Here is a 19,994-nt window from a genome sequence, read left to right on the forward strand (position 1 = left end):
GGGAGGTACACCACTATGCCGCACATTTAAATCTTGCGCCTAAAAAAACTCCTCTACTGGAGGAACCGTGAACTTGAAACTAGACCTACTTAAACCGTTACTCAGAAGATGTCACTACAGAAATCTGATGAAATTTTGTTATTTTGAAATTTCCTGTACTGTGTGAATTTCTACTTGTTTTGTTTGCCCTTCATCAAGAAGTTTGGACTTTCTTCAACAGATGTCACTACTAATAAACTATGATCATGCACCCTGGTGCGAAGTGGAAGAACTTTTGATTTGAAGAAGTTTTGTATTCATAAGTTTTTTTTTTTACTAATTGATGTTCCTTATTTTTGGGTTGGCAATATTTATATTTTCTTTCCGCCAGTTTTGAAATTAGCCAATCACGAATTTCTGTAATTAATTTTCAAGAAGTTTGGACTTTCTTCAACTGATGTCACTACTAATAAACTATGATCATGCACCCTGGTGCGAAGTGGAAGAACTTTTGATTTGAAGAAGTTTTGTATTCATAAGTTTTTTTTACTAATTGATGTTCCTTATTTTTGGGTTGGCAATATTTATATTTTCTTTCCGCCAGTTTTGAAATTAGCCAATCACGAATTTCTGTAATTAATTTTCCGCCTATCACAGGCTTCTTCCTCGATTTTGAGTGTTACTTTTGAATTTAACCAATGAAGTGAGAGGGTGTGGCTGGTTTATTCATGAAAGATCTCGAACTTTCCTCGAGGGTTTATAAACTGCGGATTTTCACGTCTTTTGGCCATTTGATCGTCATCTAAGTGTGTGTGTCAAGCAGGAGGCGGGAGGCGCCTCTTTCATCAGGCAGCAGTTCTTCAGCAAGGTAATGGCCATCTAACATCTATTCTTTTTGCTACCTCTGCAGTTTAACCCGAGGGAAAGGTCCGAATCATTAACTATGTAACCTTCTTTTCTAAAAATGTAATTCTCTGCCGGCTTATGTAAGTAATTCATAAAATCCTTAACTGTAAGTCGAGGATAGAGAGTGATTGACCCTCTCGAGCTCCTCTTCATCTTGGTTTGAGATGCCACGCTTTCGTTTCTGCAATGTGTTAAAATTATTTCCATGCGTGCAACCTCAGTAGTTTGGAAATAGCCCCTGTTTCATCGGCCTGGTGCCCTTTAGGTTTTAAGTATTCATATCTAGGAGTGCAAGTACACGCCTCCATTCAACTTGTGTTTCGGGCCATTTACTTAACCTGTTTCTTTCCGCAACGGCCCAATAGATTGGGTACGGGATACCCCTGTTTCATATTGGTAAATAGTGCCTTGTAAGGCCAGTGATTAGTAGATTTTCTGGTAATGTTGCCTTGAGTAGGCTTGGGAGAACTGAGAGCACGTTCGCGATTTTCTAGTGTTGTAAAAGTGCCTCTGGGAGGCTTGATATTGTGTGTTGGGAGCAAGCGCTCCACGTACGGAGGGATTTCTGCCCTTGTGTAAATTTTGTTTTGGTAAATTTGAGCTAGGAGCTCGAAAAATTGTAAAACTAGGGGCTTGTAGCCCAAGAGAGTTAAAGTACTGTAATCTTGGATTTTTCTATTTTTGTCATTGTTATCTCGCTAAGTGAGAATTTGTTAACTTGTTGCTTTTCAAAAATATAACCTTCCATTTCAGTTTTAAATTCTTTCTTGACATTGTAATTAGACCCATTCAACCCGGCACCTTCTTTCACCTCTGCGTTCCACGGGTAACCCCGTAACAATTATTATTATTATTATTATTATTATTATTATTATATAATTCGCTGGGGCCATCAAGGACCACGTTAAGTCTTGTTGCATTTGACACTGAACTTGGCCTTCTTTAGAGCCCAAATTACCTTCATTCTTTGTGAGTGGGCCTGCTTACGCTCCTCTGTCCAAGGGGCACCGTGTCTTCTCTTCGGTTGCTCGTTTCGGTTTAGCCCGTTCGTCAATATTTTCTTGCGGAAGAGATCTCTGTTAAGGGCGTCTTCAGCTGAGATATGTAGCATTTGCAGGTCTTCTTTGGTATTTCTAAACCAGGGAATTGTGGTTTTAGGGTTTGAATAAAAAAAGTGAAAGATTCCTTTAGTTAACTTTCTTCCGTCCATTCTATTCAGATGACCGTAAAATCGAGCGCGTCTTTTTCTGATTGTGTCGGTAATTTTCTCTATTTTGCTGTAGACTTCCTCGTTGGATCTCTTTTTATGGATTCCATTTCTGTACTGCGATCCCAAGATTCCTCTCACACTTGTGCGTTCTTTTTTCTCCAGTTCTTCAAGGAGTCCTTTGTTGGCATTTAGAGACAGGGTTTCGGCTGCATATAGAACTACTGGCTTCAGAACTGTTTCATAGTGACGTATCTTGGTGTTCTGGGAAATGCATTTTTTGTTGTAGATTGTGCGGGATGTTTGGTAGGCTATTTCCAGTTTGCGTACTCGCTCCTGAAGTGCTTCTTTGTCCAGACCATTTTTCATGATGATCACACCCAGGTATTTGAATTTGTCTACTCGGGTGATGTCCCCGTATTTTGTATGGAGTTTTGGTGGAGCCTCTTTGATGTTGGTCATTACTTCTGTTTTCTCAAACGATATCTGCAGACCAGTTTCTTCGGCAATTTCCTTTAAAATTTCAACTTGAGCTCTAGCGGTTTCTATGTCGGTTGAGAGAACAGCAATATCATCGGCAAATGCTAAGCAGTCTGTTGCGTTCCCCTTGGATTCGGTCCTATTCTTAATGGTCTGTAGTTGGTTTCCTGTAATCTCACCCGCCAGGTTCTGATTACCTTTTCAAGAACACAGTTGAAGAGTATCGGGTATAGCCCATCTGCAGTCGTTTAAGTGCGGCCAGTATCCAGTATTCGGGAGATAGTAGGTTCGAACCCCACTGTCGGCAGCCCTGAAATGGTTTTCCGTGGTTTCCCATTTTCACACCAGGCAAATGCTGGGGCTGTACCTTAATTAAGGTCACGGCTGCTTCCTTCCCACTCCTAGCACTTTTCTGTCCCATCCTCGCCATAAGACCTATCTGTGTCGGTGCGACGTAAAGCAACTAGCAAAAAAAAAAAAAAAAAAGGGGGATAGCCCATCACCCTGTCGGACTCCTGTTTTGATGTCAAAAGAATGCGAGACACATCCATGGAACTTCACCTTGGATTTTGTATCGGTCAGGGTGGCTCTAATTAATGCCAGCAGTTTCAAATCAACTCCAAATTCATTTAAGATGTTTAGCAGGACTTCCCGGTCAATGAAGTCGTATGCATTCATGTAGTCCACAAAGACAGACACATGCTGCTTGGACCTTAGTGTACAATATCTGATGATCGATTTGAGATTTTGGATCTGTTCGGCTGTTGAGCGACCTTTTGTGAACCCTCCTTGGTATTCACCTATTTGATGTTCGACTTGTGCTTCCAAACGCTCCAGGATGGCAAGTGATAGAATTTTGTAAGTCACGGGTAGCAAAGATATTCCTCTGTAGTTGTTGATGTTCTTCATGGTGCCTTTTTTGTGTATTGGATGAATCAAAGCTATTTTCCAATCTTCGGGTAGGGTCTCCTTGTTCCAAATTTCTTCTACTTGCTTTTGCAAGATATCAAGTGTTTCCTCTGGGGTATATTTCCATAGTTCTGCTACTACTGAGTCTTCCCCCGGCGCTTTGTTATTTTTGAGACGGGCAATGTGGCGCTTGATTTCATCTCTGGCGTATTTACGTTTCTCAGTTCTGAACACCCTAGCTGCTTGGGCACGCTGGGTTTTGTATGTTTCCCAATCATTTTCTGATTTCGTAGAGTAGTACTGTTTCCACGCATTGAGTCTTTCTTTGAGGACTGATTCGCAAGTATCATTCCACCAGGCATGCTTTTTGCTTCTGCAACGTCTTTGGCGGCCTCAACAAGGAGACTTTTGGTGTTGTTAAAGTCACAGTCATTTGGTCTAGCCTTCTCCTGGAACTCCTCGACCCTTTGCCGAAGTTTATCATTGTCGAAGCGTGTGATCTGTTTGGTTGTCTTCCTTGTGTTAGTGGGAACTGGTTTGAATTTGATAAGAAACATATAGTGATCTGAGGCCACATTGATGCCTTACTTTACCTTGACATTCATAATCTCAGGGCTCTTTCTCCTGGAGATTGCAACATGATCTATTTGGAACTCTCCGAGAGTTTGGACGGGAGAACGCCAAGTCATTTGCTTTCTGGGTAGATGGCGAAAGTGGGTCGACATGACCTGCAGGTTGTGATTTTCGCAAATGGACACCAGTCTTTTACCGTTGGGATTGGTTCGTTTGTGAGCAGGGTAATTTCCTATAACTTTCTTGTACTTCTGTTCACGACCTAGTTGGGCATTGAAGTCACCCAAAAGAAACTTGGCATGGTGTTTGGGGATTTTGTTTAATTTTTCATCCAGTAGGTCCCAGAAATTATCAACTTCGTCTGGATCAGACTTGTTCTTATCGTTTGTAGGAGCATGTGCGTTAACTAGGGCGTAGGTTTTGTTCGAGCATTTAATTGTGAGTATAGACAATCTGTCATTCACAGGTTCGAAATTTGCAACCGATTTAAGGATCTTGGTTCTTACAGCAAACGCGGTTCCAAGCATCACAGCTCCATTGAGGATTCCTCTTTGCGCTTTACTCTTGAAAAATCGGTAGCCTTCGGATTAAACAACCTCTTCATCTGGGTACCTTATTTCCTGTAGGGCCATTATGGATATCTGATTTTCGTGAAGAGCTTTGGTGAGGGTTTTCAGCTTGCCAGTTTGTGTAAGTGAATTTATGTTGAAAGTTACTAGAAAGGTTTTAGATTTTGGCCTGAGTTTTTGACTCTTCGGGGTACACCGAGACGCTCCGACTCGTCTCTTGCATGACGTCGAGTCTCCCCCAGAATCCGAACGAGACTCGTGCTCCGTGGCGTTCACGACGAGGGATTTATCCGAAGATTTAACCCCTGGGGCATGTTTCTTGAAATGTTGTGCCATCATGCTTTTTGACTTGACTTTGCTTTGGACGGGTACCCATCCTTTTACAACTAGGGTTGTTAGCCCTAGAGGTTGCCTCAAGATGTTTTCTGGCTTCTGGTCATTTACCATTCTTCGCCGTAACCCTGGCAAGGGACCAGTTTCTTTTTCACGGTGGTATTTTATTTCCCTACTACCCTCTGACTCTCCTGGCGGCAGAGCCAGCGAGCTTTCCCAATTCCAATTGGACGCGCCCGATGGAGGTAACCGGTAAGTCCCCACACGGGTATTATATATATATATAATTCGCTGGGGCCATCAAGGACCACGTTAAGTCTTGTTGCATTTTACACTGAACTTGGCCTTCTTTAGAGCCCAAATTTCCCTTATTCTTTGTGAGTGGGCCTGCTTGCGCTCTTCTGTCCAAGGGGCACCGTGTCTTCTCTTCGGTTGCTCGTCTCGGTTTAGCCCGTTCGTCAATATTTTCTTGCGGAAGAGATCTCCGTTAAAGGCGTCTTCAGCTGAGATATGCAGCATTTGCAGGTCTTCTTTGGTATTTCTAAACCAGGGAATTGTGGTTTTGGGGTTTGAATCAAAAAAGTGAAAGATTTCTTTATTTAACTTGCTTCTGTCCATTCTTTTCAGATGACCGTAAAATCGTGCCCGTCTTTTTCTGATTGTGTCGGTAATTTTCTCTATTTTGCTGTAGACTTCCTTGTGGATCTCTTTTGATGGATTCCATTTCTGTACTTTGATCCCAAGATTCCTCTCACAATTTTGCGTTCTCTTTTCTCCAGTTCTTCAAGGAGTCCTTTGTTGGCATTTAGAGACAGGGTTTCGGCTGCATATAGAACTACTGGCTTCAGAACTGTTTCATAGTGACGAATCTTGGTGTTTTGGGAAATGCATTTTTTGTTGTAGATTGTGCGGGATGTTTGGTAGGCTATTTCCAGTTTGCGTACTCGCTCCTGAAGTGCTTCTTTGTCTAGTCCAGTTTTCATTATGATCTCACCCAGGTATTTGAATTTGTCTACTCGGGTGATGTCCCCGTATTTTGTATGGAGTTTTGGTGGAGCCTCTTTGATGTTAGTCATTACTTCTGTTTTCTCAAACGATATCTACAAACCAGTTTTTTCGGCAATTTTCTTTAAAATTTCAACTTGAGCTCTAGCGGTTTCTATGTCGATTGAGAGAACAGCAATATCATCGGCAAATGCTAAGCAGTCTGTTGCGATCCCCTTGGATTTGGTTCCTATTCTCAATGGACTGTTGTTGGTTTCCTGTAATCTCACCCGCCAGGTTCTGATGATCTTTTCAAGAACACAGTTGAAGAGTATCGGGGATAGCCCATCACCTTGTCGGACTCCTGTTTTGATGTCAAAAGAATGCGAGAGACATCCGTGGAACTTCACCTTGGATTTTGTATTGGTCAGGGTGGCTCTAATTAATGCCAGCAGTTTCAAATCAACTCCAAATTCATTTAAGATGTTTAGCAGGACTTCCCGGTCAATGGAGTCGTACGCTTTCTTAAAGCCCACAAAGACAGACACATACTGCTTGGACCTTAGTGTACAATATCTGATGATCGTTTTGAGATTTTGGATCTGTTCAGCTGTTGAGCGTCCTTTTGTGAACCCTCCTTGGTATTCACCTATTTGATGTTCGACTTGTGCTTCCAAACGCTCCAGGATGGCAGGTGATAGAATTTTGTAAGTCACGGGTAGCAAAGATATTCCTCTGTAGTTGTTGATGTTCTTCATGCTGCCTTTTTTGTGTAATGGATGGATCAAAGCTATTTTCCAATCTTCGGGTAGGGTCTCCTTGTCCCAAATTTCTTCTATTTGCTTTTGCAAGATATCAAGTGATTCTTCTGGGGCATATTTCCATAGTTCTGCTACTACTGAGTCTTCCCCCGGCGCTTTGTTATTTTTGAGACGGGCAATGTGGCGCTTGATTTCATCTCTGTCGGGTGGTCTGAAATCTGGGTACCTGAGTAAGGGTTCCTTGGTCTCAATGGCGCTTTGCGGTTTAGAGCAATTAAGTAAATTCTTGAAGTAATCTGCCAGAATGCTGCAATTTTCTTCATTTGACGTCGCCAGTGTGCCATCCGTTCGCTCAAAGCATAGAGATGGTGGTTTATATCCAGTGAGTTTGCGTTTGAAGGCTCTGTAGTACTCTCTGCTTTCATTCTTCCTAATGTTTTGTTCTATCTTTTCAATGAGAGATTTTTCGTATTTACGTTTCTCAGTTCTGAACACCCTAGCTGCTTGGGCACGTTGGGTTTTGTAGGTTTCCCAATCATTTTCTGATTTCGTAGAGTTGTACTGTTTCCACGCATTGAGTCTTTCTTGAAGGACTGATTCGCCGGTACTATTCCACCAGGCATGATTTTTGCTTCTCTTGATTTCTGCAACGTCTTTGGCGGCCTCAACAAGGAGACGTTTGGCGTTGTTAAACTCACAGTCATTTGGTCTAGCCTTCTCCTGGAACTCCTCGACCCTTTGCCGAAGTTTATCATTGTCGAAGCGTGTGATCTGTTTGGTTGTCTTCCTTGTGTTTGCGGGAATTGGTTTGAATTTGATAAGAGACATATAATGATCTGAGACCACATTGATGCCTTTCTTTACCTTGACATTCATAATCTCAGGGCTGTTTCTCCTGGAGATCGCAACATGATCAATTTGGAACTCTCCGAGAGCTTGGACGGGAGAACGCCAAGTCATTTGCTTTCTGGGTAGATGGCGAAAGTGGGTCGACATGACCTGCAGGTTGTGATTTTCGCAAATGGTCACCAGTCTTTTGCCGTTGGGATTGGTTCTTTTGTGAGCAGGGTAATTTCCTATAACTTTCTTGTACTTCTGCTCACGACCTAGTTGGGCATTGAAGTCACCCAAAAGAAGCCTGACATGGTGTTTGGGGATTTTGTTCAATTTTTCATCCAGTAGGTCCCAGAAATTATCAACTTCGTCTGGATCAGACTTGTTCTTATCGTTTGTAGGAGCATGTGCGTTAACTAGGGCGTAGGTTTTGTTCGCGCATTTAATTGTGAGTATAGACAATCTGTCATTTACAGGTTCGAAATTTGCAACCGATTTAAGGATCTTGGTTCTAACAGCAAACGCGGTTCCAAGCATCACAGCTCCATTGAAGATTCCTCTTTGCGCTTTGCTCTTGAAAAAATCGGTAGCCTTCAGATTCAAAAATCTCTTCATCTGGGTACCGTGTTTCCTGTAGGGCCACTATGGATATCTGATTTTCGTGAAGAGCTTTGGTGATGGTTTTCAGCTTGCCAGTTTGTGTAAGTGAATTTATGTTGTAAGTTGCTAGAAAGGTTTTAGATTTTGACCTGAGTTTTTGACTCTTCGGGGTACACCGAGACGCTCCGACTCGTCTCTTGCATGATGTCGAGTCTCCCCCAGAATCCGAGCGAGACTCGTGCGCCGTGGCGTTCACGACGAGGGATTTATCCGAAGATTTACCCCCTGGGGTATGTTTCTTGTAATGTTGTGCCATCATGCTTTTTGACTTGACTTTGCTTTGGACGGGTACCCATCCTTTTACAACTAGGGTTGTTAGCCCTAGAGGTTGCCTCAAGATGTTTTCTGGCTTCTGGTCATTTACCAGTCTTCGCCGTAACCCTGGCAAGGGACCAGTTTTTTTTTTCACGGTGGTATTTTATTTCCCTACTACCCTCTGACTCTGCTGGCGGCAGAGCCAGCGAGCTTCCCCAATTCCAATGGGACGCGCCCGATGGAGATAACCGGTAAATCCCCACACGGGTATTATTATTATTATTATTATTATTATTATTATTATTATTATTATTGTTATTATTATTATCGGTAGTCACACTTTTTGCCTGGCTGGTGACCGCACCCAAATTTCTTTCTTTCTTTCTTTCTTAATCCGTTTACCTTCCAGGGCTAGTTTTTCCGTCGGACTCAGTGAGGGATCCCACCTTTATCACCTCAAGGGCAGTGTCCTGGAGCGTGAGACTTTGGGTCGAGGGATATAACCGGAAAGAAGGACCAGTACCTCGCCCAGGTGGCCTCGCCTGCTATGCTGAACAGGGTCCTTGTGGCGGGATGGGGAGATTAGAATGGATAGAGAAGGAAGGGGAAGGAAGCGGCCGTGGTCTTAAGTTAGGTACCATCCCGGTATTTGCCTAGACGAGAAGTGGGAAATCACAGGAAACCACTTCGAGGATGGCTGAGATGGGAATCGAACCCCCCTTACTCAGCTGACCTCCCGAGGCTGAGTGGACCCCTTTACAGCCCTTATACCACTTTTCAAATTTCGTGGCTGAGCCGGGAGTTAGTGTGATTAGCTGTCACCTCCGAAGGCCCGGGTACGATTCCCTCCTGTCAGTATTTTTCTACTTTAGCCACCGAGTGTTTATATGATTTGTTACTTTGTTATCGTTTATATTATTATTAATTCATTAATTAATATGGATTAATTGTTTGTCCAACACGTGTCCCGTTTCTCTAGGATCGGGTATCAGGTGAGATGAATCTGTCATGGCGGGTTTTTTAATGATCGGATGCGTTTCCTGACGTAAATCTCATCAGAGGAGTTTCTGAGATGAAATGAATGTGACGTGATATATGATAAGAGGAAGGGAGAGGGTGACCCAGTGCTGGCACATAGCCTACTCCTGTCGAATAGCACCAAGGAGTCTGCTCAAGGCTTAACGACCCCACCCGACGGACGAATCACCATCAACAGCGTCATATGCCGTCACTCCTTATGAAGTCCGGCTCCATGGCTAAATGGTTAGCGTGCTGGCCTTTGGTTACAGGGATTCCGAGTTCGATTCCCGGCAGGGTCTGGAATTCTAACCATCATTGGTTAACTCCGCTGGCCCGGGAGCTGGGTGTATGCGTCGTCTTCATCATCATCATCATCATCATCATCATCATCATCATCTCATTATGACACGCAGGTCGCCTACGAGTGTCAAATCAGAAGACCTGCACCTGGCACCTCGGACACTCCCGGCACTAAAAGCCATACGCCATTTCACTTTTTTTACTCCATACGAGCACTACCAGGAGGTTTAGAATTTAATCCAGGCTTTTGGCACGTCATCTAGTCATTTGTATACCACCACCTTCCCTACCCTACCGGCCAATATTCCGATGGTGGAAGTTTTTTCGACCAACGAAACTCGAACCGGCTAACCACGGTGTCAGACGGCTTAGACTTCAACGCCTTAACGATCATGGCCACTAGGTGGGCTCAATTAATGTTAATTAATTAAATAGAGAAAATTGAATATGCAGGAAATTAAAGCTATCATTGGAACGGATTTCTCCCGGAATGGGAGTGCCGGACTAACTTAGAGGGGGAAAGTAGAATGTCCGAAGGATCAAAGTACTTCTATCAAGTGTGGAATCTAATCTGAGACAAGGCATTTCCTTTAAGAGTAAAACAGACAATGTTCAAATCATACCTCCTGCCAATCATGACATACATCTTGGAAAGCTGTGTATTAAATACACGAGATATTAGTAAACAACAAGCATATGAAATTAAGTTTATAAAATCTATTATAAAGCGAATGTAGCAGACATAGATTCTCAGGGAGTATAGTTCTTAGAGAGGATGATGCTTGGAACTGTATACCAGCCGGGCGGCCCAGAAGGAAGTGGTTGGGCCAAATTAACGAAGATATAACCAAAAAAAAAAAAAAGGTTCGTACACCACTGTCGGCTGCCCTGAAAATGGGTTTCCGTGGTTTCCCATTTTCACACCAGGCTAATGCCGGGGCTGTATCTTAATTAAGGCCACGGCCGCTTCCTTCCGACTCCTAGCCCTTTCCTGTCCCATCGTCGCCATAAGACCTACCTGTGTCGGTGCGCCGTAAAGCAACTAGCAACAAACAAAAAAGGTGTAATGCAAGTAGTTTACAAAGACTGAAACATATGGAGGCATATGGTTCACACAAATCCTGCCTAGGCCATTGGAAGAATCCACAGATGATGTTAATGATGTCAATTTTGTATATAATACCTTCACCTAAACCACTTATCTTCTTCTTCTTCTAACACTTTTTTTCCACATATGTGGGGTCGCGGTGAGAACTATGTCGCATATGTGGATTTGGCCCTGTTTTACGGCCGAATGCCCTTCCTGACGCCAGCTCTTCGTGGAGGAATGTAATTACTATTGCGGGTTTCTGTAATATTTGGTAGTGCGTTGTCTGAATATGAAGAGGAACGTGTTGGCACACACACAAATGCCCAGTCCCCGAGCCAGAAGAATTAATAATATGCGATTGAAATTAAAATTCCCGACCCGGCCGGGAATCGAACCCGGTACCCTTCCAACCGAAGGCCCCAACGCCATTCAGCCAATGAGTCGGACACCTGAATCACTTATATAATGTAGCATAGTCTACTTGTGGAGGTGAAACCAAACATTCCATCCCTAAATCGTATCACAATTTTATAATAATAATAATAATAATAATAATAATAATAATAATAATAATAATAATAATAATAATAATAATAAAGCATTAAAAGCAAACAGAATATGTAAAAAATTTCATGAATATAAGTTTGTTATAATTACTTTAGATGATCATAGCTAGACAGTGGTGTCTTTTGATTGCTAAGTCCATTGGAGATAGTTGATTATGAATTTCATGGTAAATTAATCAGGGAAAGAGTTACAATTTTGCTGTGGAGCCTTGAGTTTTAATTAGGAGGGCGCATGGTTAAGTCAGTCCACGCAAGCGCGCGAGTGTCGCGCTCACGCAAGCCGGCAGTCACTTGGACCTGGCACCTCGCCGGCTATGGTGCCTCAGTTGGGCCTCGGCGCGGCAACACGCTGGTCTGTTCTATTTTCTCTCGCTGGTCAAAGTTACGCGGCCAAGTCGAACGAGTCTCGTCTCGTCCCGTCCTGTCGTAACGCGTCTAGACATACCAACAGCGAAGTTCAATTTATTCGTTTCTTTTACTTAATCTAACTGTGAAAAATTGCATTCTTTCTTAATAATTTTCGAATATTCAGTGAATATTTACGAGTATGTGACATTTTCTGGTGAACTTATGTCTAACAAGAAATGTTGAGGAAGGTAAGGAATAATTTCTCAATTTTCTTAGATAGATAGTTTGCCATGTCCCCATTAGACAGCTAAAATACCAAGTTGCTGGAAAGAAACAAACTAAAGTATATCCTATTCGATATTTTTCGGCCTAAACTTACATGACCTTGAATTTCCAGCTCATGTAAAACAACAGATTTTTTTGCGATAATCAAATGGTATAAATCCCTAAACAACTCCGCAGTAAACGCCAAATTTTCTGCTATTCGTGCCAAGAGAAATGTTTGCCAACATTAGACACTCAAGGACGGGAAGGAACTTCCTATTTCTCTATTGCCGCTAATGCAGTATAAATAAAACGAGGAAGGTAGAAATTAAACTAGGTTTTAAGTAAGAAATCTTAAAACTGTCTTAATAACTGACATCAATGAATCGAACTATGTACGTTTTCGTAGCTAGATATTCTTGTTGCAGTACATAACCTACAGTAGACTACACGTAAACAAACTATGTTTGGGAGGACTCTGAAGCCAGTTTTGAGCGGTTCGAATCCAGGTAACTAACTTTCAGCATTCTTCTCGACTGTTCGCTCTCCTCGATCTTTTCCTCAATCTTTTGAAGAATTCGAACAACAGGGATGAGAGACTCGATTTCGAAAATCATTTGTATGGGTCACGACTCGGACCTGACGTGACGATCCCACTTAATTATCTCGCCCGATAATTTCATACATCGGAACATGTGGTTTTTAAGTCCATTCGATGTTTTATATCTCTAGTAACTGAAGGAGGACAGCCAAGCTGAGTAACTCAGACGGTTGAGGCGCTGGCCTTCTGACCCCAACTTGGCAGGTTCGATTCTGGCTTAGTCCGGGGCTATTTGAAGGTGCCCAAATAAGTCAGCCTCGTGTGTATAGATTTACTCACACGTAAAAGAACTCCCACAGGACTAAATTCCGGCACCTCGACGTCTCCGAAAACTGTAAAAAGGTAGTTAGTGGGACATGAAGCAAGAAACATTAAGAACTCCTGTGAGATGAAATTCTTGCACCTTGGCGTCTCAGAAAACAGTAAAAGTAGTTAGTGGGACGTAAAACCAATAACTTTATTAATATTATTATTATACAGTCTTTTAACTGGGAAGACATGGGAATAAGGGGACAAGTTGCTCGTCTAAGTGGTATGTTGCGAGCTATCAGTGGAGAGATGGCGTTGATTGACATTATTAGACGAATAAGCTTGAGTGTGATTTTTTTTGTAATGGCTTAACGTCGCACTAACACATCGGCGACGCCAGAAAGGGAAAGGGCTGGGATTGGTGTGGCAGTTTCCATGACCTTAATTTATTAAGACACAGCCCCAGCATTTGCTCGGTGCGAAAATGTAAAACCACGGAAAACCATCTTTAGGGCTGCCGACAGCGGGATTCGAACTTACTATCTCCCGAATGCAAGCTCACACCTGCGCAACCCTAACTGCACGGCTAACTGGTTCGGTATTAATAATAATAATAATAATAATAATAATAATAATAATAATAATTGGTGTGGCTATTGATAGCCTCGTGCAGTCCCTTGTAAGCCAGACCCTCCGACTGTATCTGCCGTTTGTGGGTATAGTGGGACGGCACAAACACCCAGTGCCCGAGTCAAGGGAATTAACCCTTTAAGACTGAAATCCCTTTACTCGACTGAGAATCGCTCTCGAGGCCCTTATGTTTTAAGACCAAGACGCTGACCATTCAGTAAAAGGGCCGAATAGGCAGGGGATGTATTCTACCATCCCTCCTCCTCACCTGCAGGGAGACTGTAAAATAGATATGCATGAATCTTTTCTGTCGCAAAGTGCCCATCAGTTATGTGTCTGATTGTTGTTACCATACTAGACGGCGCGTCTTATTCTCACCATCATTATCACATTGCAGTGTAAATTTACATTACAGAACGTCAACGCCGAGCACTGCTACTGTGTTGTCTTCAGTCAAGGTCATCTCCCCACTTCAGCTGATGGTGCAGGATCCCAGTAAACCTGCTCTGATTCACAGTTGAATGGTCATTCGATATTTTCGTTTCTTCACATAACTTACACCCACCTGCAAAGCCGAGCGGTTAAGTCGCGCTTGACGTTAGAAATGGCCTCGCTGTGCATACGAGGATGGAGCGGGTGCGATCTATCGACCATATGTGGATAGGGCCTTATTTTACAACCAGATGCCCTTCCTGACACAACCCTCAATGAAGGAATTTCATTATTGTGTGTATTTATGGTGTTTGGTATGAGCAGCATATTTAGGAGTGGTGGTGTTAACGGGGGGGCGGAAGGGTGGTCTACCGGGTTCAAGCCTTCACCAAAATTGGGAGAGTCTTCTCTGTAACAACAAACTGCACTATCATAATAAATACCCATAATATAATAAAATGGAAGCCTCCATGGCTCAGGCGGCAGTGCGCCGGCCTCTCACCGCTGGTTCCGTGGTTCAAATCCTGGTCCTTCCATGTGACATATTTGTTGGACAATGCTGAGGCGGGAACGATTTTTCTCCAGGTAGTCCAGGTTTCCTTGTCATCTTTCATTCCAGCAACACACTCCATTAATCATTAATCATTGCCCCAGAAGAGTGCGACAGGCTTCGGTAGCCGGCACAGTTCCTATCCTCGCCGCTAGATGGAGGCTTCATTCATTCCATTCCTGACCCGTTCGAAACTGGAAACAAGCTGTGAATTTTTATGTTCAGTATACAAACATGAGGGGGTAACGTCAGTCTAGTTTACTATGCAAACAAATGAGCTGTAAGTAGACGCACATACATTGGCCACACACGATAGCCTACTTGGCAGGAAAGGTAAGTTGTTCTGACATGATAGTTCATCGGAAAGAAAGTGCTGACGTTCAAAAATAAATGATTTGGTGAAGCAAAGTAACCGACGTCTTTACGTTTTTCTATAAATTTCTGGTAAATCTTTTAATTACATGTGTTGTTTCTATTTCATAATGTATCTGTTAATACAAAGAAAACCCTTCTGGTGGCCATGATAGTTAAGACGTCAAATCTATGTCTAACACAGAGGTTAACTGGTAGAATACCACACACTGTACCCCCTACCACTTTTACGTAATACCGATTTTAAAATCATTTTCTTCAAAGAAAATCTCCTGACTATATTAGATTTTTTTCCTTTCCCTGAAAGCCGGGCGGGGGGGGTTGGTTGGTTGGTTGGTTGGTTGGTGATTATTGTTTTAAGAGGAAGTACAACTAGGCAACCATCCTCTATTTAGCACTAATCAGAGGAAAATAATGGAAGGGATCCGACACTTCGAAGAATGAAGATATCGGCCAAAGGAAGACAAGGGCCACGAAGGGCGTGAAAATGAAAAAACTCCCTAGTCCTCGCAAACCTAATAGCGTCGGGGTCAGAAAAGAACAAGAGTTGACCAAGAGAGGTCAGATAGGATAGATCAAAGTGAGGAGCCTGGCACAAGTAAGTGGAAGCAATGCCAGAACTCAGCTCAGGGCCCCGTGGTCGCCAACCCACGCTCCAAAGTTCAGAGCCCCTGAGGCCCCTTTTAGTCGCCTCTTATGACAGGCAGGGGATACCGTGGGTGTTATTCTACCGCCCCCACCCACAGGGAGAGGGGGCGCCCCCATCTTGCCCCCGGGTTTGGGCGACCATGTCCCCATAAAGACCTATCTGTATCCGTGCGACGTAAAGCCACTAGCGTAGAATGTTGGCTGGGAAGTTAGGAAAAAAAAAAGAACACCACCTGTATGTGGAAGCAATATGAAACTCAATAATAATAATAATAATAATAATAATAATAATAATAATAATAATAATAATAATAATAACAACAACAACTTTACGTCCCACTAACTACTTTTACGGTTTTCGGAGACGCCGAGGTGCCGGAATTTTGTCCCGCAGGAATTCCTTTACGTGCCAGTAAATCTACCTACACGAGGCTGACTTACTTGAGTACCTTCAAATACCACTGGACTGAGCTAGGATCGAACCTGCCATGTTTGGGTCAGAAGGCCAGAACCTCGACCGTCTGAGCTACTTAGCTCGGCACTCAGCTAAGAGTCCCGTGTGCTTTCTAACGGGCCTCTCACCTCGATAATAATAATAATAATAATAATAATAATAATAATAATAATAATAATAATAATAATAATAATAATAATAATAATAATAATACGATATTAAACATACGAAATACCTGATTAGTGTAATCAATCTGTTGATAATACGAGAGTTTCAGAAAAAAATGTGTCTTTCTCAATGGATTTTGTGTGTGTGGTATTCCTTTTCAGTCGGTTTTTGTGTCTGTTTAAGAAAATTGACGTGGAAACGAACGTCTGTGTTCTTCTTAATCTGTTTATTCTCCAGGGTTGGCTTTTCCCTCGGACTCAGCGAGGGATCCCACCTCTACCGCCTCAAGGGCGGTGTCCTGGAGCGTGAGACATTGGGTCGAAGGATACAACTGGGGAGAATGACCAGTACCTCGCCTAGGCGGCCTCACCTGCTACGCTGAACAGAGGGATAGACAAGGAAGAGGGAAGGAAGCGGACGTGGCCTTAAGTTAGGTACCATCCCGGCATTTGCCTGGAGGAGAAGTGGAAAACCACGGAAAACCACTTCCAGGATGGCTGAGGTGGGAATCGAACCCACCTCTACTCAGTTGACCTCCCGAGGCTGAGTGGACCCCGTTCCACCCCTCATACCACTTTTCAAATTTCGTGGCAGAGCCGGGAATCGAACCCGGGCCTCCGGGGTTGGCAGCTAATCACACTAACCACTACACCACAGAGGCAGATACGTATGTGTTATGAATTGTAAACGGAGGTCTAGTGGACCAGGTCACTCTCTAACCGACGATTATTTCCTTGAAAATCCTTGGTAATCTTCCTGCAGGAATACCTATTGTTTTATATGAAGGTAGGGGCGGGAGTATCGTTCAGTCGCAGATAAAGACACTACAGATAATTGGCATTACGTAAGGGGTCAACAGGACCCAGTGCTTATGGAATACGTAAGATTGTGTGTGAACATCTGCTGATTTGCTCATGTGATGAAAATGTGGTTTATAATACGATTTCAATGAATTATTATTATTATTATTATTATTATTATTATTATTATTATTATTATTATTATTATTATTATACTTTTATGATTATTCTTTCTTTCCTTCTTAATCTCTTTACCCTCCAGGGTTGATTTTTCCCTCGGACTCAGTGAGGGATCCAACCTCAACCACATCAGGGCAGTATCCTGGAGCGTGAGACTTTGGGTCGCGGGATACCACTGGGGAGGAGGAACAGTACCTCGCCCTCCCAGATGGCCTCGTCTGATATGATGAACAGGGTCCTTATGCGGGGAGGGGATGTTTGGAAGGGATAGACAAGGAAGAGGAAGGAAGCGGCCATGGCCTTCATTAGGTACATCCCGACATTTGCTTGGAGGAGAAGTGGGAAACCACAGAAAACCACTTCTAGGATGGATGAGAAGGGAATCCAACCCCATCTGCTCACTTGACCTCTTGAGGCTGAGTGGACCCCGTTCCAGACCTCGTACCACTTTTCAAATTTCGTAGCAGTGCCGCGAATAGAAACCGGGCCTCCGGGGGTGGCAGCTAATCACTGTATCTACTGCACCAAAGAGGCGGATTATTATTATTATTATTATTATTATTATTATTATTATTATTATTATTATTATTATTATTATTATTATTATTATTATTATTATTATTATTATTATTATTATTATTATTATTATTATTATTATTATTATTATTATTATTATTATTATTATTATTTTATGGCCTCATTGTACCACTTCAATCATTTTCTGGCCATCTTCTTCGAGAAGTTTTCTTTCCTAATTTCCCAGTAGCTTTTTATTCATCCTGATCTTTTTTTGTCGTTCCTCATCTGTAACTACCCTTTTTAAAATCATCCAGAGTTATTTCTAGTTCCTCCATATCCTCTCTAATTTCCTTAATCCATCCTACTTGTTGCTTCAGATTTCAGAATCTCTTTATAATTTCTTTTGGTAATTTGGTTTTTGGTGTCATAATGTGACCCCCCCCCAAAAGAGAGTGCATCTGGGAGATAGTGGGCTCGAACCCCACTGTCGGCAGCCCTGAATATTGCTTTCCGTGGTGTCCCATTTTCTTCCTCTTCTTCTACTTTATCTGTTTACCCTCCAGGATCGGTTTTTCCCTCGGACTCAGTGAGTGATCCCACCTCTAACTCCTGAAGGGCAGTGTCCTGGAGCTTCAGGCTCTGGGCTGGGGATACAACTGGGAAAGATGACCAGTACCTCGCCCAGGTGGCCTCACCTGCTGTGCTGAACAGTCGCCTTGCGGGAGGATGGGAAGATTGGAAGGGATAGGCAAGGAAGAGGGAAGGAAGCGGCCGTGGCCTTAAGTTAGGTACCATCCCGGCATTTGCCTGGAGGAGAAGTGGGAAACCGCGGAAAACCACTTCCAGGATGGCTGAGGTGGGAATCGAACCCACCTCTACTCATCTGACCTCCCGAGGCTGAGTGGACCACGTTCCAGTCCTCGTACCACTTTTCAAATTTCGTGGCAGAGACGGGAATCGAACCCCGGCCTCCGAGGGTGGCAGCTCACATTAAAGACTACACCACAGAAGCGGACGGTTTCCCATTTTCACACCAGGCAAATGCTGGGGCTGTACCTTAATTAAGGCCACGGCCGCTTCCTTCCCACTCCTAGGCCCTTCCTATCCCATCGTTTCCATAAGACCTATCTGTGTCGGTGCGACGTAAAGAAACTAGAAAAAAAAAGCCTCCTCTTCTTCCGTATAGTATCTGTGATGGGATCCATTTATTATTATTATTATTATTATTATTATTATTATTATTATTATTATTATTATTATTATTATTACGTCTTTATTTTACGCAAAGAATTTAGAGGATGATTTCAGATTTCTCCAAGATTTTTAAAGTGTCTGGTTAAGAAAGGGATATTGCATATAAGGCGGTGAAGTAGATAACACACAAACGACGCTACTTATGAACTAAGATGAATAACCACGTAATATCTCAAGCAGATTTAGGATGGATCATGAAAGATCGAACAGACTAGGGCTAGGGTAAACTGCTTTTTTTTTCTTCAAGCAGCTTTAACTAGTCCTGCTTCATCCGCGAAGCAGCTTCATGAAGCAGTCTCGTTACCTCGTTGGTACACCAGTTGAGACTCTTTGCTTGAGGTTGTGTCTGCTTCTGTTTTCTGCCATTTGTGAACTGATAGTAACAGAGTATTGTGACTGCTGCGTAATTACGATTGTTTAATTTCCATCGTGTTTATTAAATGCTCAATGCTACTTTATCCGGTAAGATACACGATTCGATATATACTGAACAAAAACTTACAACGTGTACTTTTTGTATGAAAATTAGGATTATTGAATAATCTGGGTGATCCCTGTACAGAATCGACACTAATTATACAATGCTTGTGAAAAGTGCTACTTTTTTGTAGGGAAGTAAAAAACGAGAAACGAGGTTAGGAGTGAACTTACATCCTTAGAAACCATGTCCGCGTTTTCCGGGCTTGTAGGCTGTCAAGCCCAGAAACGCTGACATGATTTGTATCGCCGGCCGTGAAAGCCTCAATTGTTACATCTTTAGGTTCCCTCAAGAACACAGAAAAAACAGTAAAAGTGTATTTTTTATATTTGTACATACAAAAATGAAACAGAAAACACTAACAGGGAAAGTTGTGAAAGATGTTGCTAGAAATAAAACTTATGAAGAGCAACATTTATTTTCCTTCTAAAAATACCATAAACGTACATTGTGATATAAAATTAGGATGTTTCTATACGTGGTAAAAGTGGGATAGCAATTTTCAGTCCATACAAAGAAATAAGCTCTTGATTATAATGCCAGATTATACAAAAATACCATATACTCGTATGTTTTATGTTATCTAGTCCAACTGTGAGAATACGATAAGTATAATGGCCC

At 42.6% G+C, this 19,994-nt stretch overlaps 1 protein-coding gene across 1 annotated transcript in view; it reads left to right on the top strand.

Annotated features, from left to right (window-relative positions):
* Nucleotides 1–11,791: 11,791 nt before the first annotated feature.
* rdgC (retinal degeneration C) overlaps nucleotides 11,792–19,994 on the top strand; it is a 1,179,561-nt gene continuing 1,171,358 nt past the window's right edge. The window contains exon 1 of the mRNA XM_067148666.2: nucleotides 11,792–12,022. The gene's annotated coding sequence lies outside the window, so the exon portion shown is untranslated. The remainder of the gene's footprint in view (nucleotides 12,023–19,994) is intronic.

This window comes from Anabrus simplex, chromosome 1, assembly GCF_040414725.1.
Source record: "Anabrus simplex isolate iqAnaSimp1 chromosome 1, ASM4041472v1, whole genome shotgun sequence".
In the NCBI taxonomy this organism is placed as follows: Eukaryota; Metazoa; Arthropoda; class Insecta; order Orthoptera; family Tettigoniidae; genus Anabrus; species Anabrus simplex.